The sequence below is a fragment of the Tamandua tetradactyla genome, chromosome 4 (genome assembly GCF_023851605.1).
Source record: "Tamandua tetradactyla isolate mTamTet1 chromosome 4, mTamTet1.pri, whole genome shotgun sequence".
Lineage (NCBI taxonomy): Eukaryota > Metazoa > Chordata > Mammalia > Pilosa > Myrmecophagidae > Tamandua > Tamandua tetradactyla.
The window spans coordinates 161,708,812-161,735,710 of NC_135330.1; the positions used below are offsets into that span (position 1 = coordinate 161,708,812).

Genomic DNA, 26,899 nt, shown 5'->3' on the forward strand with positions numbered 1-26,899 from the left:
TAGAAAGCAAGAGAGAAAAAAAGCAAATGTGGCAAAATGTTTACCATTGGTGACGCTAAGTGAAAGATATATGTGCCTCCATTATACTATTTTTACAGCTTTTCTGTTAATTTTAAGTTTTTCAAAATAAACTCTTAGGAAAATGAGAGAATGGAGGCAACAGGTATAGACAAATATCTTTTATGGAATTTTTCTATGGGGAAGGAAAGTATTAGGACAGTACTGGGGGGGGGAGTGGAAATAGCCACATTTCCTGATTTGTAAGTAGAAAAAAATCAGTGTTTTTGTACACATCTATAATTTAAACCATATATTGATTTTTGAGAGATCTTGCAAAAGTGTCTACCTCTGTAGGAGCAGTTCCTTTATCGTGACCCCATAACTCTTTTCCCTTTGTTTGATAATCCTCCAAAAGTGTGTGTCTGATATAAGCTTGAAGAATGAAATAAAAGCTAGTTATAATAACTAGTGGAAATCAGTAATGCTGCAGGCAATATTTTAATAAAACATTTAATACAATCATGGTGATTCATCCTCTAACAATCTGTTTTAGTCTGCCAAGCCTGCCAGAATGCAACAAACCAGAGATGGATTGGCTTTTAATAAAAGGGGATTTATTTAGTTGAAGACATGTAGTTCTTCAGAGGAAAAGCAGCTAACTTTCATCTGAGGTTCTCTCTTACACAGGAAGGCAGAGGGTGATCTCTACTCGTTCTTTCCAGGCTTCTGGGTTCCAACAGCTTTCCCCGAGGTGATTCCTTCCTGCATCGCCAAAGCTGAGCTGCTGAGATGAGGTATGCTGAGCTGCTTGGGCTGTGCTGCATTGAGCTCTCTCATTTAAACACCAGCCAATTAAGTCAAGCACCAGCCAATTAAATCAAACATCATTCATTGCAGCAGGCATGCCTCCTAACTTCCTGCAGATGTAACCAGTGACAGATGAGCTTCACATGCCATTGGCTCATGCCCACAGCAACGGAACTAGGCACCTTCACCTGGCCAAGTTGACACCTGAACCTAACTACCACACCCTATTTCTCAAAAAATCTCATTTTTACTAAAAATATGATTTTATTTTTGCTTGCCCATTTGCCCACTAGCATTTTCAGTCTAAAATTGGGGGGGTGGGGGGGAACTGTTAAAAATACATTGAAAATATGTTCTGTATCTTTTTATTTTTGTCTGAAGATCTATAGCTGAGGTCTTTGTACTTGAACCTCTTCATTAGTGGCTAAATGAAAAGTTAAACAATTGCTAGTGTTCAGTGACACAAGCTTATAAATGCTGTCATTTTAATGGACGAAGTATTTTTTTGAAAAACCCAATGTCTGTAGAGATGGTATACAGCATATTGCAGCATAAATAAATAAATAAATAAAGGCACAGGATAAAATTACATGAATTTTCATGTAAAACTATGAGCATACAGAAATTTACTACATACAGAACTTATGAATGAGAAGGCTGATTCATAGGATGATTGATGCAATGGGGCTATTTGGCTCTGTAAAACACTGTGCCAAGGTCACGGGCAGGCTGATGGCCGCCTGCTGGTAACTTGTGGTACCTCATTCTCCTTGGCTAAAAATTCATCTTGTTCATTCTTAATGATAGGAAATGCTAAGATTTATTTTAGCATATGTTAGAGCATTTGTGCGTATTTTAAAAGGATCTTTGATAAAAGTCCTAGCCCTGTCTGAAGGTATTACTAGAGCATGCCTTGAGAAATTAAAAAAAAAAAAAACCACTAACTTCGCTCTTTAATTATTTTATCAAAATGTCAGCATTGCCACCCAAACACCTAAGCTCTGACGTGAGGGGCAATGCCTTTCAGTCAGCAAGGCAGAACATCTGCACTTCACAGATTCCTATCAGAAAACCCATTGAGACAATTGCTGCTCCAGAAGTATGAGAACAGACTAGCCATTTATTTCCTGAGAGCCTCTTATTTGTACCTTATTATCAGTTCAGACTGTGAGAAAGAGATATGCATTTATTATATAATATTAACTATTCCAGTATAGAAATGCCTTCTAAGGATTACAATTTAACATTGCATCTTACCTTTTATCTGGAAGAATATGTGAGACAGGGCTGTTATATTGCTCGTTGTTTCAGCTGTCGCTGTTAATACATGATGAGCATTTGATATGAACTTCCATTCCACTTACACCGTCACATGATAAATTCTTCCGAGTTCGGAGCTAGGATACATTTGGCTTTTGTAATGATCTGGCATCTTTTATCAAATAAGAATTATTCAGCTCAAGGCTTGTCATTTCATTCTGGCGGCTAGAAAGCCATGTGCTCTTTGCTGCCGTAGCTTCACCACTTCCTGCCCCTTGACATTCTGCCTTTGCTTTCATTTTATAAAAATTAATTTTTTCTCTCCAATATTACAAAATACTTGACATCTTTTATGAAATAAATTCCATGCATGTTTGTTGAATAATTAGGTTATGGTAATCCATGGGACAAAATGAAGACACCAGTGAAATATTTTATTGAAATCCCTCCAGCCGGCTATTGGAGAGTCACTGCAAGTCGGACTTGCAAGCAACTCTGTTAATAGAATGAAGTTCAGAGCATAATAAAAATAGACACAAGGTACAGTGGGAATATAGCAGGAAAACTGCTAGAAGAGAAAATGGGTAATTTCACACCAAAAAAGTGAAATCTTAACCTGTGTCTAGAAGGATGAGCAGGAGTTTGGAAGCAAATGTATTTGTCATATACATAGCAGGTATGAATCCCAGGCCACAAATGCAGACTATAAGAAATTCAATATCATTATTCTATAACCAAATCATAGCTCTCATTTGAGTCGAGTACAGATGTTTCTTCTAAGTAATTTGGTCTCTCTCCTTCTAGCCTGTGAAATCATCATCTGGTTTGGCGAGTCTTGGAAAACAGTAGCTCTGATTCATTTTATATTCTTCTTCATTTGAAACTCCAAATTCAAATATTGACTCTTTTAATTCTCTTTGCCTTGTTTGCTGTGTCCCCTCTTTCCAGAAGTGATAATGCCAAGATGCATCACTGTAAGAAGTGAAGAAAACCCGGGATATTGTAATAACCAATATTGGGCACCATAGCGAAATTTCATCCCCTACCTGAAAGGAGTCTCAGCAGTGAAAGGAACCTTCGATATGATCTAATTCAGCCCCATCACCCTCATTTTGTGGTATAAACCTTTGAGGCTAAGTAAGGTAGAGTGGCGCCAAGGCCATCCCAGGCTTGGAATTGTGGACTGGAGTCTGACTCCGATTTTGCAATATTCCAGGTTTCTTCAGTACATTTAACATAATGCATTGTTAAGAGAGTTTATTAAATGTGCTAAAGGGCTTTATGGTTGAGATTCAAATACAGAGAGGGGGAACCAAAGACGTGAGTATGTAACAAGCATCCCCGGTGATGCTAATGCAAAGGACCTGCCATGCAAAAAATACTACCATAGTTTTTGGCTAGTCTCACTCAGCATAATGTTCTCTAGGTCCATCCATGTTGTCACATACTTCATGGATACAAAAACTCAGAAATGGACAGCACAATACTACCTAACTGTAATGTAATTATGTTAAAACACTGAATGAAGCTGCAAGTGAGAATGATAGAGGGAGGAGGGCTGGGGATGTAAATGAAATCAGAAAGAAAGATAGATGTTAAAGATCGAGATGGTATAATCTAGGAATGCCTAGAGTGTATAATAATAGTGAAATGTACAATGCACAAATTTTTAAAATGTTTTTGCATGAGGAAGAACAAAGGATTGTCATCATTGCAGGGTGCTGAAAATAGATGATAATACTTCAAAATGTCACATTATGTGTAAGACTAAAGCAAAAAATGTTTATATGTTACAAAACTTAGATTTTGACTAGAGGATTTCCTAATATAACTCATGTAGATAGTTTGATTGAATGTCATAAATACTTGGAATCTCAGGTAGCACATGAGATTTCGTTGGTTTGTCCAGAGTGATCCCCCGATGAATCCCAGAATGATTTGATCATCAACTGGAAAAGTATTTGCAAGCCCCCTTCGGGGAATGGTGAGAGTGGGAAGAAATGCAACTTCCCCAAGTTGAATTCTTGATATTCTCACAAGCAGTGTGGACAACCAAAGCTATAGGCTGAGCCCCCAGTCTTGGGGTTTGTTCACATGAAACTTAAGCCCACAAAAGTTAGGTCAAGTCTACTTAAAATTTAGGCCTAAGAGTCACCCCCAAGAGAGCTTCTTTTGTTGCTCAGATGTGGCCTCTCTCTCCAGCCAATATGATGAGCAGTCTCACCACCCTCCCCCTCTCTGCATGGGACATGACTCCCAGGGGTGTGGACCTTCCTGGCAATGTGGGACAAAGATCCTGGAATGAGCTGAGACTCAGCATCAAGGGACTGAGAAAAACCCTAGAATGAGTTGAAAATTAACATCAAGAGATTGAGAGAACCTTCTCGACCAAAAGGGGGAAGAGTAAAATGAGACAAAGTGTCAATGGCTGAGAGATTCCAAACAGAGTCGAGAGGTTATTCTGGAGGTTATTCTTACACATTAAGTAGATATCACCTTGTTGTTCAAGATGTAGTGGAGAGGCTGGAGGGAATTGCCTGAAAATGTAGTGCTGTGTTCCAGTAGCCATGTTTCTTGATGATGACTGAACAATGATATAGCTGTCACAATGAGACTCTGTGAATGTGAAAACCTTATGTCTGATGCTCCTTTTAGCTACTATATCAACAGAAGAGTAGAACATATGGAATAAAAATAAATAATAGGGGGAACAAATGTTAAAATAAATTCAGCTTGAAATAGTGGTAAATGAAAGCGAGTAAGGGGTATGGTACGTATAGTTTTTTTTTTCTCTATTATCGTTTTATTTCTTTTTCTGTTGTCTTTTTATTTCTTTTTCTAAATCGATGCAAATGTACTAAGAAATGATGAATATGCAACTATGTGATGATATTAAGAATTACTGATTATATATGTAGAATGGAATGATTTCTAAATGTTTTGTTTGTTTTCTTTAATTAATAAAAAAAAAAAGAAGGCCAAAAAAAAAAATACTACCATATAGACTAAACTCCAGAAGGTCAGGAGACTGATTTTCCTTAATCTTTTTATTTCCAGTGCCTACATAGCATATAGTATATAGAAAACATAAGCATCTAATGTTGAACAGACAAGTAAACCATATTTCTAAAAATACATACCACCTTCATTTGTTGTTTGTTTCTAACAAAAGTACTGCCAAACGTGTTCTTTACTGGAAAAGTTTGAATTATCTTTGAGTTGTGCTGTCTTTGTATTTCTTTATAGATGAAGTTTTTTGATTCAAAGCCCAGATCAAGCTTTTTCAACCTAAAAAGTCAGGAGCCTCAACAAAATCCCAGGAAGCAGAATTCAAACAGCAATAGAGAATGTTTTGTTAAAGTTTTCATTGTTTACCCTTCAGATACGTAAGATACAATTCCAAATCAAAACCCAAGTTACTGCTTTTTGTATTTTGTGATTTACTGTAGCGTTTCATTTATTTATGAAAAAAATATATAGAATTTTTTACCTTCTTTATGTATGTGATTATGAAATATTTAGGCCTACAGAATGAATTTCTCCATATTTTATAAAGAAATTATTCTAGAAAAGAACTCTTTTATAATAAACATAAATGAAGTTAATAATTTGGCACGAAAATTATAATTGTTTTCTCTAAAAACTAATCTATTCTGTAAAATGTCATGAAATTTTTAAATAACATCTGGGGAAAACTTCCATACATAAATAGCCAATTAGGAAAGAAGTCTGCATGCTGTAAATATACTAAGGTCAGGACTTTTCCAGTGTCATCATATAATTCACACAGTATGTAATTAGTATTTCCTCATTTTCTATAGCTTTAGAGAGAGCCTCAGTATAATCAAGCCTAATATGTTCCCTCCTAAATACCCATATGCTGCATCTCACAACACATGGCCTTCCCCCTCCATGTTTAATTCACATAATCTGGTTATCTAGTTCTGTAAGAATTACAAAAGTCCATTTCAGTGGGGTAATTGCAGGTGAGTGATAGTCAAGATTGAGAAAATGTAGATTATTAGATTTAGCAAAATGTTATAGCGTGATTCATGTTTGTTGATTGTGAAAATGCTTTGGGGATATTGAATTAACAGAAAGAAGACCTTTTAGGAGGCTCAGAGGAAAGAATCTCAGGAGAATAATTTTGGAATGAATTAAGTTATTTGTGGATCTAAATGAGCATGTCTGAAAATTAATATAACAAAAGAATAGTGCATAAGAGTAGAAAGTTACCACATAAGCCAGATTGGTTTTGGCATTTGACAAGCAATTATTGTCATGAAAGTCATCATGAAAACTCAGGATGAATGTTCAGTTTGGCTAAAGTTTGACACTGTTATCCTAGATATTCAGAGAGAAGAAAAAGGATAATTTTCCTGAAACATGTTTTTATTCTGTTGTATGGATAATTGTTTTCATATATTACTGAACCTTCTGCAGATGGTTTATTATTTTTGGTTTTAAAATTTTTTCACCTTTCCTTTTCTTCCAAAGTATCATTCATGGGCAGAGCCCAGAATAAAATATTAAAATCATAATTTTGAAAGGTATTCTATTTCAAAGGGACATCTTTGTTTCAATTGGTAATTGGTCTTATATAGTGAAATGATTCTCAAATTATTTAAAGTGAATAGCAGGGTGACATAATTGGTGTTGAAAGAAAGGGCTTTGGAAGAGGTATGAATTGCAACCAAAAGTTTTAGCCCCTCTTGCATAATTGGCCCTGATATTTCAGACAACATAGATTAGACAGAAGATACCTCACTAAAGGTTTTGGCAACCGACTACATTTATACCATAAGGTACTAGTAACAAGATTAGGTTTAATCATCCAGTCCCTTACTTCTTAATCTGCAACACCTCACAAGCATGCATGGTAGACATTGGATCTGCTCCCTTTCATGGGTGGGACAGAGATGCCATCTTGGACAGTGTTTTGGTTTGCTAAAGCTGCTGGAATGCAGTATACCAGAAATGAACTGGTTTTTACAATGGGAATTTATTAGCTTATATGTTTACAATTCTAAGGCCATGAAAATGTCCAACTCAAAGCAACAACAACATGATACCTGGACTCTGAAGACACCTCAGTCACATGGGAGTGCACATGGCCAATGTCTGCTGGTTTTTCCTTCCCAGGTTTCATTGCTTTTAGCTTCTGGTTCCAGGGTCTTCCTCTCTGAGCTTCTGTGGGTCCTCTCTTAGCTTGTCCAAGGCTTTTGTCTATGAGCTTTACTTAATTTCATCTCTTTCAAAGGACTCCAATAAAAGGTTTAAGACCTACCTTGAGGCAACTCCTCAATTGAAATAATCTAATCCACTCTACACTGCAGCATCCTTCGTACATAAATAATATGGTAAGGACAAGAAAACTACATAAAAGGCAAACATGTATATTGAAGTAATATGCTTCAAATGCGAAGTTATTTTCTTTCTCACTGAAAGGACTTAATACAATATGTTAGCCCAAAGAACCACTTTGTAATAAACAAAACTATTGTCATATTTTCTCCAAAGTAGATTCTTTCATTGAATAAATACAGTGATAGGCATTTAAAGATAAATCAGTAGACAGTATATGGGGGGTTCTCTTTCTCCTTCATAGAAATGCAAAATGGTGACTTGTGATGTGTTTTGCTCAACTTCTTCTCTGTGAACATTATCCCCATGAGATGAATTGTCTCTGAGACTTGGGTTGCCCTTTTATGCTGACTGCATGTGTGCGTATGCATAAAATGCCACATTTCCAATTAGGATGTGTGTACTCCAGAAGAATGACATATCAGGGCTGCCAGGCTAAAAGCCCTACAGCTCAGGAGAACTGTCCATATCATTCTGTGGGGCTGCCAAGATTATGCGACTTGTCTATTCATTCTCTTCATCTTTTCTTTTCTTACCTTTGTTTCCAAAGTCACCCTTCTTCTCAAGCTGGTTATCGTTTTATAGATGGCTCTGGAAATAAAATGAAATGGTGATTTTTCTTGTTAAAATTTAAATAATGCTCTATTTTATCACAGTTAGATACACTCCCTGTTGCTTCCAGTATGAATTGGCTTCAAACAATTTGGTCTTTCCGCTTCAGCTAGAAAAGAACGATGTTAACATGTTATTGAGCAAGGTTTTTTCTGTGTAGGAAATGACAGGGGGGATTCATTGTGAAGTCTGTCTCTTTATGATGTCTCCTTTTGAGACTCTCACACATTTTGCAAGAGGAAATACCACAATAGCACCATGTTATACGTTAGCTTTATACCCAATTAGCAGAAAGACATCTGACGGGGTAATAATTTGAGATCTTTGGGAAGACACTTAGAATTCTTGAAATATAAACTCAATGTCTCGAATACACAGCATTTTCTCCCTAAAATTTTAAAACTTTTAGAAAATGTTTATATTGTTCTCAATCAAGAGAAAGGTAATGGGATCACTGAGGAAATGTTGGTATCAAATTGAACTAAGCCAAAGAGAAGTGTAATTTATTTGAGTATGTTGCTTTGAAAGAACTTATCGCAGTATTCACTAGCATGATTGAGATTTTCAGTGGGTTCAATTTAGCAGTATAAATTATAAGGTGAGGATCCAGGTGCGTTGCATTTGTAAGCACTGTGGCTGAGGCACAAAATTTGCTGCTGATTTCTAAAAGCTTTTGTGATTCAAGCACCATAGATTTGGATATTGCCAAGTTCATTTGAAAGTACCATTTCCATTTTTATTATCCAGAGAGAGTCAGATAAAATCACGGAACTTGAGGAGACACATTAGACAATCTGATCCGTTTTTCCTACTTTTCACACAGTAATTACCTTATTTTTCCAGGCAGAACAATTAATAATGCATTCTAATGGCTCCCATTTGGTTCTCTACAATATTGGTTTTGATGTTCTTCTCTTTCTGTTAATGTTTCTCTTCCCTAGTTTTCTCGGGAAGAAATCAGCCCAAGTTGATCTTTTTAAAGGAAAGAGGCACTAACTAGCTAATTGACAAAGCAATTTGCTCTCCTTCAAAGCATATTATGGATAGCAGCTAAGTCCATAGCACTTATTCCTTCTGATAGCTTGGGAGGAGAACAGATTTTAATATTCTCAGGGGACAAAACTTACTCACACAAACCAGAACTTCTTCTCTAGGCAGATTTACTCTGGGTGAGCGTGGACTTTCATTTAAGACTACCATTTTGTTTGTTACACTTTTACACTAGCATTTTAACACTATAATTGTTAGCTCTAAAGTCTTTAGTTTTATTAAAAGTTTAAGGAAACGAGCTTTGTTCACTCAGGCATTGTAGGCTTAGATAATTGTTTTATTTTTATAATGGATTCTTGCTTCATAAGATATTCAGACTCTCTACTGGACTGATGGAAGCACAGAACTGGATTAAATGACTTTTCTGGAGACACATCACAATTTAGTGGTTCAGTTCAAATCAGAAGACTCAATCACAGCCCTTTGCTCTGAGCCTCAGGCCATGGAACTTCTCACGCTCACAAAGCAATCACTTGTGTGTCGAAGGAGTAATAGTGTAATTTATCATTGCCGTTAGTGTCATTGACTAACTTCTGTTCAGGCCTCCGTGTTTTATTGTTTAATTATTACAGGAGGATGTGCAAGTGCAAGTAAGATTTCAGTTGGATTTAATAAAAATGTTTAATGCAGCAATATATCCTGAGATAAAATCTGGTTCTTATATTCAAGATCTATGCAGATTTTAGAATTCTCACCATCCTGGGACAAAAGAGCTGTTTTCACAAAATCAGAAGGGAACATTCCAATTAATTTCCTTAGAAAATAGTATCCAGGGGTGATTTTCTTTTTTAACTTTTTTTTACTGTATAGTATAACATCTATGCAAAGCAAAGAAATTAAAAAGCAATAGTTTTCAAAACACCCTTCAACAGGTAGTTACAGGACAGATCTCAGAGTTTGTCATGGGCTACCATGCAATCCTCTCATATTTTTCCTACTAATATCCAGGGGTGATATTCTAAGCCATTGTTGAATGAACAATCAGCAGTACACAGGTTTTATAAAAGAAATAGATAAACTTGGTAATTGCCCTTAAGAAGCTTACAATCACCTCTGGAAGTGGAAAAAATACAAAATCAAAAACACGCAGTGCAGAAGTAAGAATTATTAAGCACTAATTGTGTTTTATAGAAACAGTGTTCCCTCATTCAGAAAGAAATCAGAGGAGAAGAGTGAGAATCCTGTCTGCTTAGAATAAGTGGAAATGTTTTCGCAATGGAGTTCAAAGTGACACTAGCTCTCAAAGGATGGGAACACAGGCAGGGGAAAGAGGACAGATGTTATAGGTGGGGCAAGAAGTAAGAATGGAATGTTTCTAAAATAGTAAAAAATATCTGTGAGACAGTGACTAAAATGAAGGATATATGTTCTGAATTCACTCATAAATTCAACAAATAATTATGGAGAGCCTACTATTCTAGACACTGGGAATATCAGAATAGGAGGGGGGAAAAAAGAAGGCAAAGTCCCTATATCATTTACAGTCCCCTCAGCATGCACCCAGCATATTCAAAGAAGGTGACTGAGAAGAGGATAATAAAAGCAGTATTTACCAAAACGTGGCCTGGCTTTAGAGAAACTGTCAAAGGATAGTACAATACCCTAATGCTAGAAATAGTGGGAAGCAGTTATTATCTCTAGGTCTGAAGGGGCGATGAGACAGTGCAGTCATCAGACCCAGAGAGAGTAGATTCAGGGAAAGGGCTGCCTGATAAAAGCCTTCTGTTGAGGGTCTCTATCAACACAATGTGGCCAGCTTAGAGGGAGGCTGCTGAATAAGTATCTGCTCTCTCATCTCTCAATTTCCTGCCAATGTTTCCCATGAACTAACTCTAACCAGCAGGCAAGGGGCAAAGGAGCTTCTCTCTGCCGTCGGTACAGGTGTGTGCAGGGCATAGAGTATGATGTAGAAGACAGATGAAGAGAGGTGAAGAGGCAAACATATATATACAGCATAGTCCCTGTGTGTGTTAGGTTCCACCAGAGACTCAAAACTAGTTGATATTTATCTCAAGGAATTGGTTGACATGGTTGTGGGGGCCGGCAAATCTGGCATACTGGAAATGCTCAGACAGGAGCTGAAGCTGTAGTCCATGGGTGGAATTTCTGCTTCCTCAGGGAAACTCAACTTTTCTCTTAAGTCCTCTTAATTATTGGATAAACCCACCCAGACTATTAATTATTGAGATTACAGATAATCTCACTCCCTTAAAGCCAACCAATTGTAGATATTAAGCACATCTACAAAATACTTTCAAAGCAAATCTAGGTTAGTGTTTGGTTAAATAACTGGATATTATAGCCTAACCAAGTTGACACAAAAAAACTAACCATCCCATTCCTTGTCTTAGTTTCCCAAGGCTGTTGTGACAAATATCTCACAAGGGGCTGGTTTAAACAACAAGCATTTAGTGGCTCGTGGTTTATAGGCTTGAAGTCCAAAGTTAGGATGTCAGTAAGGCTGTTCTTTCTCCCAAGTCAGTAGCATCCAGAGGATGGCAGTTCTTTGTCACAAGGTGCTGTCCATCGTCTCCTTCTGCGTCTTTCTAAGACTTCTGGTTCCTCTTCATAAGACTTCCAGTAATATGGATGACACCATCCTAGTCATTTCAACCACAGCTTAGCTAATAATAACTGATTCACAAAGTCCTCTACTTAAATAGGTTCACACCCACAGGAATGCAGATTCTTATGGAGCTTTATTCTTATGGAGCTTCTATTTTACTAATGAAAGACAGTAAAAAATATGTCTTCCAGGTGAGGATAACTGCTATGACTAAAAATAAAGCCAAATATGTAGATAAAGAGTGATGGGAGATGCTATTTTTTACACACTGTGATCATAGAAATATTTAAGCAGCTGGACTTTGTGCCAAAACCTGAATGAAGCCAGGGAGTAAACCATGTAGATATTAGCATAAATTATTCCAGACTGAGGTCCAGACAAGGGTTTGAGGTTTGATGGAGTCAAGGACTAGTTAGGTGGCCAATGCTGCAAGTGAGGCAGCAAGGAATGAGTTGGAGGAGATGAAACTGGAGAGGCAGCAGGGTCAGATAGGGTGGGCTTTTTGAGCCAGGTAATAATTCTGGTTTACATTTTTAATGAAACAGAAGCAGGCAAGTTATTTTGACCTGACTTTGATGTAGAAGAATCCCTCTGATCTTTCGATGAAGAAAATACCATAGATGTCAGAAGTTGAAATGGTAGTCCCATGGAGAACTCTGGTCTTGGTTCAGGAGTGGATTAGCATTGTGATAGTGGAGGCTGTAATCTATTTTGAAGGTAGAGTCAACATAATTTGCTTCTCAGATGTGACACATATAAGAGAGAAGTCAAATGGTTTGATTTTTTTTTACCTGGACAGCTGAATAACTGGAATTACCCTTTGCTGAGATGTAAATGACTAGGAGGGGGCAGATTTGGTATTGGGAAGATAAGGATTCAAAATAGAAAATGATGTCTGTCTAGTTGGAAATGTTGAGCAGACTGGCAATGTCTGGAGTTGAGGATAGAGATCAAGACTAGAGAAATAAATTTGGTGGCTACCAATATAAGGATATTGGGAAGAAATAAAAATGGTTTATTACAGAGGACTAAAGGGCCTTTACAGGCAGATAGGAAAACAAAGACTTCAAGATTTCATATATTAACAGCTTACACGTTTGTATTTCTGATGACTCTATTAACTCCTTGTGAAAAGAAACTGTGTCTTATTAATTTTGGATGGTTAGTACACAGCTGAGTAGCTAGCACATGGTGGCTTCACGGTAACTATTTTTTGAATAAATGAATAATGGATGAATGACCGAGTTAAGGAATAGAAAGCCACTGGATTTAAAGAAGTAGAGGCCTGACAAAAATCAAAGTTCCTTTCATCGCCCTTAGGGAACTACATAAATGATACACTTCATCCCAGATTGCTTGGCCAGTGCTGAGTTGACCTCATGGTACAGAGGAAGGAGCAAGGGCCTTAAAGATGGGCAGAACTGAATTGCAGCCCCATCTCTGCTACTTTCTAGCCAAGAGATTTTACCAAACTATTGGTAAACTATTAACCTTTCAGAAACTCAGCTCTCTCAGTCTAATGTACAGGCAGCTACCACGGTGCTTGTGCATAAAACATTTAATAAAAGTTAATCTCCTGTCATGCCTCTTCAGAATATCATTATTGAGACCCAGAACTCCATTGTTTATGAATTTTAAACAATATTTTTTTTCATGGCTGTGGAATCCACAAAAGTAATCATAGTTCTAAATCATGGATGTTTTGCTCTGTTTTAATGAGTTGGAACTTATTTAAATCTACCCATCTACTTAACATAATAATCATGGTGGCAATACTCCAAATTCTTGCTACTTTTTCATCTTTGTAGGCCCTAGAACATATTCACATAACATTTATTAAAGTTTGATTACATTATGAACAATGTCTTAGGTATTATGGATACAAAGAGGACGAACATTCCATCTGAAGTTCAGTCTGGTTGTATCAGAGAATGAATCTCCATGTTATAGATCGCCTTTACTATAAAACCACTGAAGTTGGTTAATTTTAGGACATGTCATTCTTCCTTCACTGTAACAATAAAAAGGCAGCAGCTATACTCATATCATAGAAAATTTAGAAAAATTTATGGCAACCTGGAACTACCTGACTGGTAGAAAATAATATATTAATTATATGTTGCTAGACATTATATGAGACATAGAAATTTTAAAAAGACATAAACTTGCCCTCAAACAGCCAACAATGATGTAGAAAAAATAGTACAGACTCAATGAGATAGTATGTGATATATATGAGATTGTAGTATAAGGAAAAGGCAAATGGCATCAATAAAAAACATGAAGGCTTAGCATGTATGCTAAAATTGCCACTACAGCATACAGGGAATAAATTAGGAAGTGGTAGAAGAGTGGCTCCTGAAATGTGTGTTGTATTTAAGAGGTAAATTTAAAAATATCATTTAGAGTACTGTCTTTGTAAGTGTCAGAAAACCCAACTAAAAGTTGGGTAAATAAATAAAAGTGGAATACATAATACATATACTCTATTTATATGAAAAAATATGGACAACTTCACTAGTATTCCAAAATGGTGAACTAAAATTTCTAAAAAGAGATGTATATTTTTCCCTTTAAATTAGCTTTATAAAAAATAGTACCCATCACTGTTGAAGAATTTTAGAGTTTGGAGAATAATAATTTAATATTTTGATGGGTGCATAGAGATTAATTCTTTCTATTTTTACATATAAAATTTTATGCTAAATTTTTATGATGCAGATTGGAAAGTAAAATAATTTAAATGGAACAAGAAGTTAAAATTGTGTTTAAGCCACAACAACTAGTTTTCTAAAGTTTTCTCTTTTACTATATATACACTTGTCCAGATAACAGTTTGAAAATACATCCTTTATAAATATAAGGATAATCAATAAAACAATATGTTTGTGTAAATATGACCTGAGTGTGCATCCTAAGCATTGTTTTAATATAATACAGATGTTATTTTATAATTGAGGCATATATTAAGGAAAAGCCTTTTTGCATGAAAATGAGCATATAATTTTGGTATGGAAAAGTTAGAACATTTTTATAGATTCATTTTTAATTACATGACCTTTTATTTTAAGATCAACAATTCTACCTTAATAAGTAAGCTAACTCTCCTACGCACTTCCTTGTGCGGCTTTATCATTAAATTTGTTCTGTACAATTTAGCAAGCTGTTTGTTTTTTCACATTTAATACATTTTAATTATCATAAAATAACCAAAGTAGTTTATAGAGTTAAAACAACTTTAGATGTCATCTAAACTTGAAAAGTGAACTGGACAGCCAATGACTTCTGATCATGACATCCCTAACTGTGTTCATTCAATAAAAATTTGCTGCATTAACTAGATTTAGTCCATGACCCCAATCATTGCAGCTCCCAATAATACTCATGACCATGGATGTGTTAGTCTCTACAGGAATCCTTGCAGGGACAAGGAATTTATTGCATATCCTTGCACAATTGCTTAGAAGTGAAGGATGATCTTTAGGAATCCCTTAACTTCTCTGGGATAACGTTCTCTCATTTTAAAAGTGATTTAATTAGCTAGATAATAAAAAAATAATAACACCTATCAAGGGTTGATCATGTTTGAGCACTGTAGGCTAATAACTCCTTGAGTCCTCACAAAGACCTTAATAGCTAGTATTTTTAGCCGCATTTTATGGTTCAGGAATCTGAGGCATAGAGAGGTAAAGTAACTTTTCCAAGGTCATGCAACTAGTAAATGGAGAAATCAGGAAAAAAACTCTGGCAGTCTAGGACTTAACCTCACAATGATTAGATTAAGTCATTCATTCTGTCCCTGAGAATCTTGTTTCAATGTTCACCATTGTTCTTACTTCTCCCTTAATCTTCTTCCCATTTACAAGACCTTTAAATTTTGAAGACAGCTATTATATTGTAGTAAATCTTTTCTTCTTCAAGATAAATATTATCAGTTCCTCCAACCATTTTTTCATGTTGAATTATTTCCAAACCCTCAATTTGAATAATCCCAAATTGACTTGTGGAAAGTTAGGACTATGATTATCTGTACTGTCTGACTCTTAAATTTAAATTATACATATATATTTGGATAATGCTTCTTGTTCACCCAGAATTCACAGATTTTGTGATGTGGGTTGAATAAGTATTTTATCACAGATTCCATACTAGTAGAGGAAGATTTAATGAAGAATGAATAAAGCTTAACAATTTCGATATTGCTATTCTGCTTGAATACTAGGCAACTCTGAATATTTTAAAGCATTCATAATAATTATTACTTCCCCATTTGTGAACCTTAGTAGGGGCAAGTAATTTGGACTTGAAGGACATTGGAGATTATTTTCAAGCAAAATGGCATTGCCCCCTTTTACATCATACCTCTGTTCAGAAGGGATTTCTGAGAGCATTTAGACAAATATGAAACTTTTTGCTCTGTCAGTAATGTATACTTATTTATTTCAAAATCAAATCAAATATGCTGCTTTCTATTTTGGGATCTTAAAAAAATAGCTCAAAAGGCTCTTAGATCTTCATTTTGATCCACATACGTGTGTCTGCAATTGAATTAAATAAATGGAACTTCATAAAAATGAGTTAGAATTAAGCTATTTCATGGTCTGGTTTCTTATTAAGAAATAATATAATTCTATTAGGGATCCATGGTGTCCTGGTGCTAGACAAATGCTGAAGCCAACTCTAGGCTTTTATCAAAAATTAAAGTTTGACTTAGAGCCAAGATTCTGGTTCTCAGCTGAGATGTTTTGCCTCTATGGCAGCTTTGTACTTCATGGACTAATTGCTATAATACATGATTATTGATGCGGAATCCTCCATGGGGTTTTTTTTTTTTTTTTGGTCTAGTAGACTTGCATATTGAGAATTGAAATTTTAACCTATTTAATAATACAAATGACTAACTTGTCAGAAATCTCCTCACTTCAACCCTGACAGTCTTATCCTTCGAAAGGAAAGATGCCCTTCCCTTATCTCCATGCCTCTACCCACGCCTCTGCCTGCCTTACATGAATACTGCTCAGACTGTCAGACGTTGGCATCTGGTAAATCCAATTCTTACTGGCCAGAGAATGTACTAATTATATCCTACAGCTAATTAGAAAGCCGCTATGCTAGAGAACAGTTTATTTAGCTCATCAATGAATAAAACTTGGTCTGAATCTTGATTTAAAAATCAAAGAGAAATGGAAATGGGATAATGAGGAGGAAAAGATATCCTTCATAAAGTGGAATGCCCTGTCAATTACATTTTAAAAAATAAATATAGTTTTGCATAAGGGCAGAAGGGAGAGGGATATAAACTAAAACTAGAGAAAATAAAGAACGTGTCCACATTTCAAGAACCTTATTTATAAAACATAAATATGTATTATTTTTAAATCCCAAAATAGTCGTAGTAGCTGCTTCAATAATCTAATTTGAAAACTAGTCAGATTATTTTGAAAAGTATTGGAAGCTTATGTATTATTCATTAATGTTTTCCGAATCACGTGTATGATTTAATACTTAAACTTAGGTTAAATACTATCGAATAGTCAAATTTTTGCAGCCTGTATTTATGTTAATTGATTGTTTACATCGGATTTTTTTTTTTTTTAAAGGGAAAGTTCCTCACATTACCTGTGCTTTACCATGAATTTGGATGTGAAAAGTCCTGGGAAGATGTTAACAACTGAAATATGTAAGTAATAATATTATCCATTCACTGTTCCTTTCTTTTGTCTTCACAATAGAATTTGATCACCACAAGCAGCACAGACATTTTCATGCTAATTTCCAAAACTGCTACTGCTTACCATGACTAATTAAAATGTGAAGCATCATAACACATTAGGTCAGTGGTTCTCCACATTGGCAAGACTTTAGAATCATGAAGAGGAGTTTGTTAAAAATACCCAATATTGTAATGCAAATCAAAACCACAATGAGATACCATTTCACACTCAATAGAATGACAACTATTTAAAAAAAAAAACAGAGTTGGAGAAGAAATAGGAAGACTCACTCATTAATGGGACTGTAAAATGGTGCAACCACTGTAACAGCTTGGTGCTTTCTCAGAAAGCCAAGTATAGAATTACCATATCACCTGGCAACCCCATTACTAGATACATACCCGAAATAATTGAAAGCAGGGTCTATTTCCACACCTATGTTGAAAGCAGCATTAAGCACAATGGCCAATAGATGGAAGCAAGCCAAGAGTCCTAGAAGCAACGCAAGTGTCCATTAACATGAAAGGATAAATAAAATGTGGTATATATGTACAGTGGAATATTATAAAAGAAATGGAGTATTGATGCATGTAGCAACATGGCCAAACCTTGAAGACTGCATGTTGAGTGAATGCAGGCCAGTTACAAAAGGACAAATAGTGTTCAATCTCACTGGTATGAAATAATTAGAACAAGTAAATTCATAGAGTCACAACTAGGATATAGGCTACCAGGCACCAGGATGGGGGTACAATGGGGAATTAATTCTCAATCTGTCAGAGTTTCTGTTTGGAGTGATAGCACAGTTTTGGTAATGGATGGTGATAATGGTAGCACAACGTTGTGAATGCAATTAACTCCACTGAATTATATATCAGAATGTAGTTGAAAGTGGAAGTTTTAGGGTGTATATTTTTATTCAATCTTGAAAAAATCAAAAAAAACAAAAGGACAGTACAGCACACACAAAAAACTGTGAACCCTAATGTAAACTACAGACAATAATTATAATCATAATATATTATATAATTTATAGCTATAATTATAATAGTACTGTTTAATCTGTTGTAACACAGATACCACACTAATTCAAATGGTGAGTTATAGGGAAAACTGTGTGAGTGGATGGAGGGGTATGGAAACTGTGTTTTCTGTATGATTTTTCTGTAAACTTACAACTTCTCTAATAATACTACTAATAATAATAAAATGCCCAATCTTGCCCGTCCCCACACACTAATTTGTTCTGAATCTCTGAGCATGGGATCCAGGTACACCGTTTTTAAAGAGTCTGAGGTGAGTCAAATATGCATGTAGGACTGAGAATAATCGTTTTATGGGAAGTTTGCTCCTGAAAGATTGGGAAGCCCTAAGAAAGCTTTGTCGAGTTGCTTAAGAAACAGGTAAAAGCAGTAAGCCAATTAAAAAAAAAGAATTAGTTATTCAGCTTAGACAAAGTCAGAGATAATGCCTGTGTCCTACAGAGCAAAGGTTTGTAACAGGGCATAGACTAGTTCTAGAAGCTGCCAAAAGGCTGTGCCCATCTCCCAGAAAAGGTCACAGGCCCATTGAAACTGGCATGAAAAGTGATGTACTTCATACAGAACCAGAGAAACAGAATCTCTGGAGATTCAGCCAGGAGAAGGAAGCATTGTTCTGAGATGGAATAGCTAAAATTAAGAAATGACACCCAAATATTGTATGCACTGTACCATGTAAGCAGAGACTATATTGATTTAGAAAGCTCTCTAGATAGAAAATCTTTCTTAAATGACGTTTGTATTTCTCATTTCAATTGAATGAGCTTCTTGTGAAGACCCAATTCTTCACCGAAATCTCTGTTTCCCTATCCAACACTGAAAGCAAAGGCTCGTGCATGGCTTATGCTAGTCTATTTCTCTGCACTATTTTCCAAAAAGCTTTTTTGGAATTTATTCTTCCCTGTTCTTTAAATAATATTAGAGACTGAGGCTCCTAAGGCAACCCCCCACATTTTAAATTTCAATCTCAAATTACTAAAGCACATGATAGTTATCCAGTTTAAGGTCTTTTTAATATTTTACATTTTATTTCATTCTTTCTCTCTAGAATTTCCACTTAATGCAAGCTGATTTTTCTTGAGTAATTCTTAGCCCATCTCAGTCCAATCATGCTCTTCACATTTTCTGAATCTACCTTTCTATATTACAATTCCAGATATATAACTTCAATGCTAAAATCAGCTCTGAAGCTACTCTAACGATATAAACTCACTCATTTGGTGCTAGTTTTAACACAGAATTACCAGGCTATAGGGGAGTATGAATAAAAGAATTCCTTAGAAGCTATAACACTTTAATTCCATCGGTTTTTAGAAGTAGTCCAAGCGAGATCAATATTTTTAAAAAATTAAGATGATTTCAAGATTCCTATTCATGTTGTTTTCTGAATCTTTTCAGTCAATTCATTATCCTTGATACTGTTATTAATAGATAAGTAGCAGCCTGAGTTCACATCAGTGGCACACTAAGCAGCATGGCACGTGTTTCCAGGTTGGGCAGGAATGAAGAACTGATAGAGACTAGAAAAAAGTAAAACATGTAAAATAATAGTACATTTCTATATAAAAATATTTTTATACAGAAATGAGTTGCAGGGGATCATTGACAAAAGTATAGTTCCTCATTAAACAATGACACATTATAGGAATATTAATGATCAAATGCAAAAATGGGGTATTTCTATTTTTATTGTACTAGCAGGTAAAATGTTTGATTGATATTAAAATATCTTCATGAGTTTAGCACTAAAACTCATGAAAAACTTCATTTAAATTACAACTTGAAACATTCATCCTCTGAAAAACTAGATTTAATTTTATTTCAGGATACTTATGCAAGTTTATACAGTACTTACTTGAAATCAGACCACTTAAATGGTAATTGATGGCTTCCATTATAATTTACACTATTCTCCTAAAGGTTACCAATTTTAACTTCTTAAATGAAAATACTTTGTAAATTCAGGAATAGTTTACAGTTTTTCACATATTTCAATATAGCTCATAAATGGAAAATCCATTTTGGAGAAAAGCATAAAGCTTGGATCATCCCAAAGTTATCTTTAAAGAGGAAATAAATTCAGACAATGTCTAAAATTTTGCAAGCTTGTAAATGTTCATTAAATACTTAAAGAAAAGCAGCAGAAATAAGAATCACTTTTGCCAATCAATATATTCAGGATATTTCAAGAAGAAAGTCATGAATTCTACAAAATTTACTAAGAATTTATGAAGAATATATCTTTATCAAAAATGCCATAATCTTTCATTATTAAAATTCCCTTTGCTATTTTATAATCGTCTGAACAATTACATGATACCAAATTGTGATATCATGTTGTTCTGCAAATTTTCACTTCTTATACCATACTTATAAATAATAATAGCAGTTTCATTAAAGTCTTAGATCAACTCCTAAGAATATTGTGCTCTAGCCATGAGTCGCAACTTTTACTAGACTCAGCTTATAGTAGGAGTTTAAAACTTAGCCAAGAAACTATAATTATGTTATTCCATGACCTGCAGCTTCTGCCTCAAGTGAGAATTCAACACAGTGAACCAGTGAATGCTTGAAAACGAGAAAAAAATTAGAACACAAAAAAATACAATCAAAGGTAAAAACGCATATTTGTAAACGGAGCTCAAATTAGAATTAAAGTAGCAGCATCTAAAATCTCACTCAAGTTCAAACTTTGTTAATGTCAAAAATTCAACAATGAGCGGGCCATTGTGGCTCAGCAGGCAGAATTCTCACCTGCCATGCTGGAGACCCGGGTTCGATTCCCAGTGCCTTCCCATGCAAAAAAAAAAAAAAAGAATCCAACAACAACAAAAAAACATGCTTAAACCATTCGGGGATGAGTATATTTGCAGTAATGTTAAACTACCTTAACCTTAAGCCACCAGGGCTATGTTAAACAATGGTACTTAGTCTGCCAACGTCAAGTTTGACACATTAAATAATGTTAAAAGGGAAAATTTAACAGAAGTAATCATCAATGTTTGATTTATATAAGGGGAACCATCCTTCCATTCACCAACTAGATTTCTGAACACAGCCAGAGAAGTACAGTTGCCTGTAAGTCATAAAACTATATATGCACACACGGCCACACACACATACATGCACAACATTATTCAAAAGAAATACTCATCTACATAAATCACCAGCAGACTATACAAATCATGTATATCTCAAACATGGGCAAAAGAACAAGCTTTGTTTAGAGCATAAAAGAAACTATGCCTGGTTGGAGCACTGCCATACCGCTAAGCAATCTACTGATAACTGGAGGCTCAAAATGCTGCTATCATCAAATTTCTTCCTTAGTAGCACCAGACACACTGTGATGTCGAGATAACAAGTACACTTCATAGGCAAGATATAATGGAAGCAGAAATGGCTCTGCAGATTTAAACAGTTATTTATGAATGTTGAGCAGTGTAAAATTGCAGTTATTTGCACTTCCTCATTAATGACACCTCATACTACTTCTGTAAAGGGAAATGCACTCTGACATCCCTATTTTTCCTTTACAATTATTTGATTGAATTCTCTCTGAATGGAAGTTAAATTCCATAATAGTACTCATGGTTCAAATAGCAAGATAGTAAAACAGTTTATTTTAAAATTATGGTACGATCCAATGATTCTTTGCCTGCTTCTGTGTTCTGATGAATAAAGTAGCTGCTCTTTCCAAATGCAAAATACCAGAACAGTGAACAGTGTTATTTTTCTCAAGAAGATTGTGCAAAACATAGTTCCATGGCTGAAACCCCTAAACTGTGTCATACCCGATCAGGAAAATTCAGTTGTTTTAACTGGGGTAAAAAACCTACAAATTATAAAACAAGATATAAAATGCTGGAAAATTATAACCACATTGAGAGTTTGGGAAGAAAGAACACAAAATGAAAGCCTTTGCCTTTTAAATATTTTTTAAATTTAGGTTCTGTGTGAGGAATATGAGGTATTCATCAAATAACTGCTTATGCCAATAACTGCTTATTTGAAGGACATTAGATGACACACTAGGGAGCGGAAAGTATCTCAAGCAGCACCTTGGCCCCATACTTTTGCTCTCTCACCCCTTCACATTTCCTAGGACTCGATTCTATCCCTGTCTGCCTAATGTTCCCACAATGGAAGTGGTGCGTACATCTTTCTTTCTGAACATCTCATTGTTCTGAATCTTTGTTTCTCTCTATCTTATTTACAGAAACTTGTATGTCATGAATTCTGTTTCCATGTATGGCAGAAAGTGATACGCAATCTTGAATATCTTCTATTTGTTCATTCTATCGAATCGTTATGCCATGATTAAAATTAAGATATTATTCTGAGAAAGATATTTATGTATTTAGACATTCGTCTGCTTATTAGTCTAGACATTCTTTTAAGGCCTTAATAGCCATGATGAAAACCCACGAAACTTTAGGCTTCTTAAGGGGACTGTCACTTATTGATCTTTGAACTGAAACAGGCCTGGCATGCAGTATAGTTACTCGATGAAACTTGGTGGACCTGAACTGAATAACTTCCACTTTGGTTGATAATTATGTATTGTGGAAGGATACATGGAAGGATGATGACTAGCAAAATGCAAAATGTTTGAACTATACTAGGTAGCTGGGCAGACTCATTAACAATCAACATTTCAATGAAAAAAGCCCTGCCTGCCACTTGTCCCAAACAGCACATTACTTAGCTCCCTTAATGAAAGCCTCTCATTCGAGAGTCTGTTATTCAGGGGGCTTACATTTGAAATCATTATCTGTTGTCCTGTCTAGTTGATTAACATATGTAGCAAACTCTGCAAGTCAGGGGGCTTGGATTTCAATCACTCTGGAAGATAACTCCTTATCTGCCAGCACATCCCTCCAAAACTTAATTTTGTATATGCCATAGGAACATATATTCAACATTAAACAACACACAGACCCTCACGCACTCACTCACTCACAGATACAATCCAAGCATTTTGGTTCTCCTATACTGCTTTAAAAAATGAAGAAACTTAATTTTGTTCGTATAATAAAATGCTTAATCAACCTTCCTGTAAGGCTTTCCCAATTCTCCTTGTTGACTGTTGATACGGAAATCAGTAAAAGGACAATATATGTCTTTGGTTCCATATCTTGATTTTGATAGAAATGTCTTTAAACATAATAAATGCAAGCATGTAGAATTAGGTCACTAACATAAAGGCTGCCATACTTTATGATACATACTAGAATAATCTGCTCTTCTCATAACATTTGTTTCTTAACTAGCTGCCATAAAACTTCTTTATTATAGAGTCCATAAAACATTTTCACCTCCTAAATTCAATTGTTAAAGTAGCCATTAAGTGCCTGCAATGTACCCATTTGTAGTGTTATTAATAACAATTATGATCCCAACTCCAGCTCACAAGAAGGAAGTGAATGCAATGAAATTAATATTTTAAAGAACCTATATATTATAATCTTCCAGGTGATGACAGAATTGTTCTACTCATCTATACACAGCCAGTAAATATAAAGGCTTCTCCCTCTTATTTAATTTGTAAGGCATGCTTTCTGCAGAGATACAAAGTCCAGGGTAAAGCATGGGGAGTCTCGCTGTCACCAGCCATTTTCCTAAAATGCACTTCTGGTCATGTCAAGTAACTGCTCAAACACTCTTTGATGGAGCCACCTGGTCAGCAAACTATGCCAAAACCAGGCTGCCAATCTGTTTCTGTACAGCTTGAGAGCTAAGAATGGCTTTTACGTGTTTAAAGGGTTTTTAAAAAATAATAAAACAAAGAATAATATCTAAGACAGAATATTTGTGGCTGGAGATCCTAAAATATTTATGACTTGGCCTTTTACAGAACAAGTTAACAAGTTTGCCAACCCTTGTTTCTATAAGATAAAGTACAAAATCCATAGCATGACATTTAAGGCCTTCCATGCTCTGAAGGCTAATAGATAGATTAACCATACTTCAAATGTTCCCTGTCCTGGCATGTTCTTCCTTTCCTCTCTCATACTGCAAAATAATCAAATTATCAAATATTTGAATGTCTGCTGTATGAAAAACACAATAGCTGATTAAGATTTAAAGAATAGTTTCTATTTTAAAGAAATTTATAGGAAAATTGAGGGGTAAATAAAAACGTGAAACATAAAAAAGCAACATAAGATTAAAATTAAAAAGAAAATTAGAAAAGAGAATTCTGAAGAAAGATTCTTAAAGAGATAAGCAATACAGGCTATGGTTATAGAGGAGGCCTCAGACATATTAGGAAAGATTTGCAAGAAAGGATAGACTAGAGCACTGGCTTTCAACTGGCAGTGATTCTGTCCTCTTGCAGATGTTTAGCAATATCTGGAGATATTCTGGGACTGTCACAAGTTAAGGAGGGGTAGTGGTGATGGGGTATGCTACTGGCACCCAATGGAAAGAGACCAGAGGTCTTGCTAAAATCTTACTATACAAGGCAGCTCCTCATAGGTAGTAATTATCTAGCCCCAAATGTCAATAGTGTTGAGGTTGTGAAGCCCTAGACCACAGCTAAGCCATTTCATAAAAAAATTTTTACTACAGTGCTGGAGGATGTTGGAGATATGACAGAAGGAAGAAGATACAAAGGCCAGGAAGATGAAGATCAAGGGATGCTAAGTGGGCCAATTCCACTTGAGTGATAAGCTTTATTCAGAGGTGGCCAGAAAGACTCACTGAGATTAATATGAAAGTTTTTAAAATATAGAGCATATCATGATAAATGGAAAGAACATGAGCTCTAGAATTCTGCTACTTAACTAGATATGAGACTTTGGACAATGATTCAGCTCCTCTGAGCTTGATTTCCCTTAGCTTTAAAATAGAGATAATATTTACCTGTTATATTTGTTGTTGGGGTCAAATGAGATAACTTTATGTGCCTCTCTTCAAGGCAAGACAATGGGAGACAATCAGTAGGTGAGAGACAAGAAGAATCTGTGTCTTTAATTCTTCAGGCACTGGGTGTTACTGAGGTTAATTATTGCTGATTCCCAATTACTATGGGAATCAACCAAAGGCTTATTAATTAAGCTTTTACCTACTTCTGTACTTTCATTAATTTATACAAAAAATATTTCTTCAGTGATCTTTCTTTCCAAGAGATTTTCCCTTCATTTATGAGAGCTCTCATTCTTTTAGAGAGAAACAGATTAACGAAAAAGTGTATGTACTGCAAAACCAATACAAAAATTATTGACGTGTGAACTTGAGCTTGTGACCATTGTCCTGGAATAAATTGGATTATACGAATGAGATTTCCTCATAATACTTTAATCTACACATACTATCACTTCGTGGGAGGCAACAATTCTTGCTTATATTGTTAAATTTTTTTCTTAAAATGCTAAGAGATGAGAGTAGTTGATCTAAGGCAATAATAGGAATGAAGAGGAAGCGACAGGAAGTACTATGGGCTTGTTTGGCTGTATATTTCTGAAAGCCAAACTCTTAAGTCTGTGGGAAAAAGACTTAAGAAGACTGAAGTTTCAGATATGCATAGCGATATACCTTAGCCCTTTGTTTTTAACAATGATATATACCTACCAAATGGATATATCTGATTATCAGCAGAAGGGAAATCCTCATTATTCTGTGCACCCAGTAATTTTATCCCAGGCAAATGAAACTACCTGAAATTACTTTTTTCTCTTTTATATAGAGGCTTATTTAAATCTGAGTTATTAGTTGCTCTTTCAGGGCCTAATTATCCTTCTAGGGTCATGATTCTTTCCTAAATTAATTAGGGAAGCCTTTGTCTATCATTGGATCTAATTAACCTTTTGAAAGATCAAAGTCTTATGCACGTGGTACTGTGCATAGTCAACCATCAGTTTTTCAATAAGGAAGAGATATAATCAAAATAAGGCATTAGAGACCAGCAAATCCTTTGGATAAATATTTGGGGATTGAAGTCAAGGAGACACTTGCAGTATCTCGGTGAGGATGGTAAGAAAGTCACTTGAAACCTGACAATGTAAAATACCAAGAGAGAGACAGCTGTAGGACAATTCAAAGTACAAACAGACCCTGGAGAGGAGAAAATCAGTTACTATTCCAAAACCAGGGAAGTGGGGTCCGCAAGTGGCTCAGATTTCTTGGGTGAAATGGTGAATTCCAGTTCAAAAGTGCTTTATTTGTGGTAGCAAAATCTTATCGAGTGGAAATGTTCATACAATAAAATAAGGAGTAGTTTAGGAATGATAATTAGAATTTGAGATAAACAATGTGTATATAGAAGATAATATTGAAAACAATCATAGGTGTAGATAAGCCCTGAAAGAAGAGCTAGTAGTGACAGAAATAGAGAGGGCCTAAGATTGAACGCACAAATAATCTGACAGACTTTTAAGAAAAAAACAGCAAATTAAACAAAGAAGGAACAGTTAAAATCATAGGGCGGGGTCTCCACTGAGGCAGCCATCTTGTTCTTGCCATATGCCTGTGTTAGAGGACCG

The 26,899-nt window shown here is 35.4% G+C and overlaps 2 long non-coding RNA genes across 5 annotated transcripts; one reads left to right on the top strand and one right to left on the bottom strand.

The window, feature by feature from the left end:
- Positions 1–603: 603 nt before the first annotated feature.
- On the bottom strand, positions 604–11,649 carry LOC143679487 (uncharacterized). Of its 4 annotated transcripts, XR_013173800.1 has the most exons (5): positions 11,425–11,649; positions 7,140–8,022; positions 5,208–5,371; positions 2,065–3,039; positions 604–784 (listed from the first exon to the last, which is right to left on the bottom strand). It is a non-coding gene; the product is annotated as an uncharacterized LOC143679487 (long non-coding RNA). The 4 variants fall into 4 exon arrangements; XR_013173798.1 differs by lacking the exon at positions 11,425–11,649 and having other exon boundaries at positions 7,140–8,205; XR_013173799.1 differs by lacking the exons at positions 5,208–5,371; positions 7,140–8,022; positions 11,425–11,649 and adding an exon at positions 4,564–4,721.
- On the top strand, positions 4,503–25,174 carry LOC143679486 (uncharacterized). Its single transcript, XR_013173796.1, has 3 exons — positions 4,503–4,837; positions 17,260–17,339; positions 24,987–25,174. It is a non-coding gene; the product is annotated as an uncharacterized LOC143679486 (long non-coding RNA).
- Positions 25,175–26,899: the final 1,725 nt, after the last annotated feature.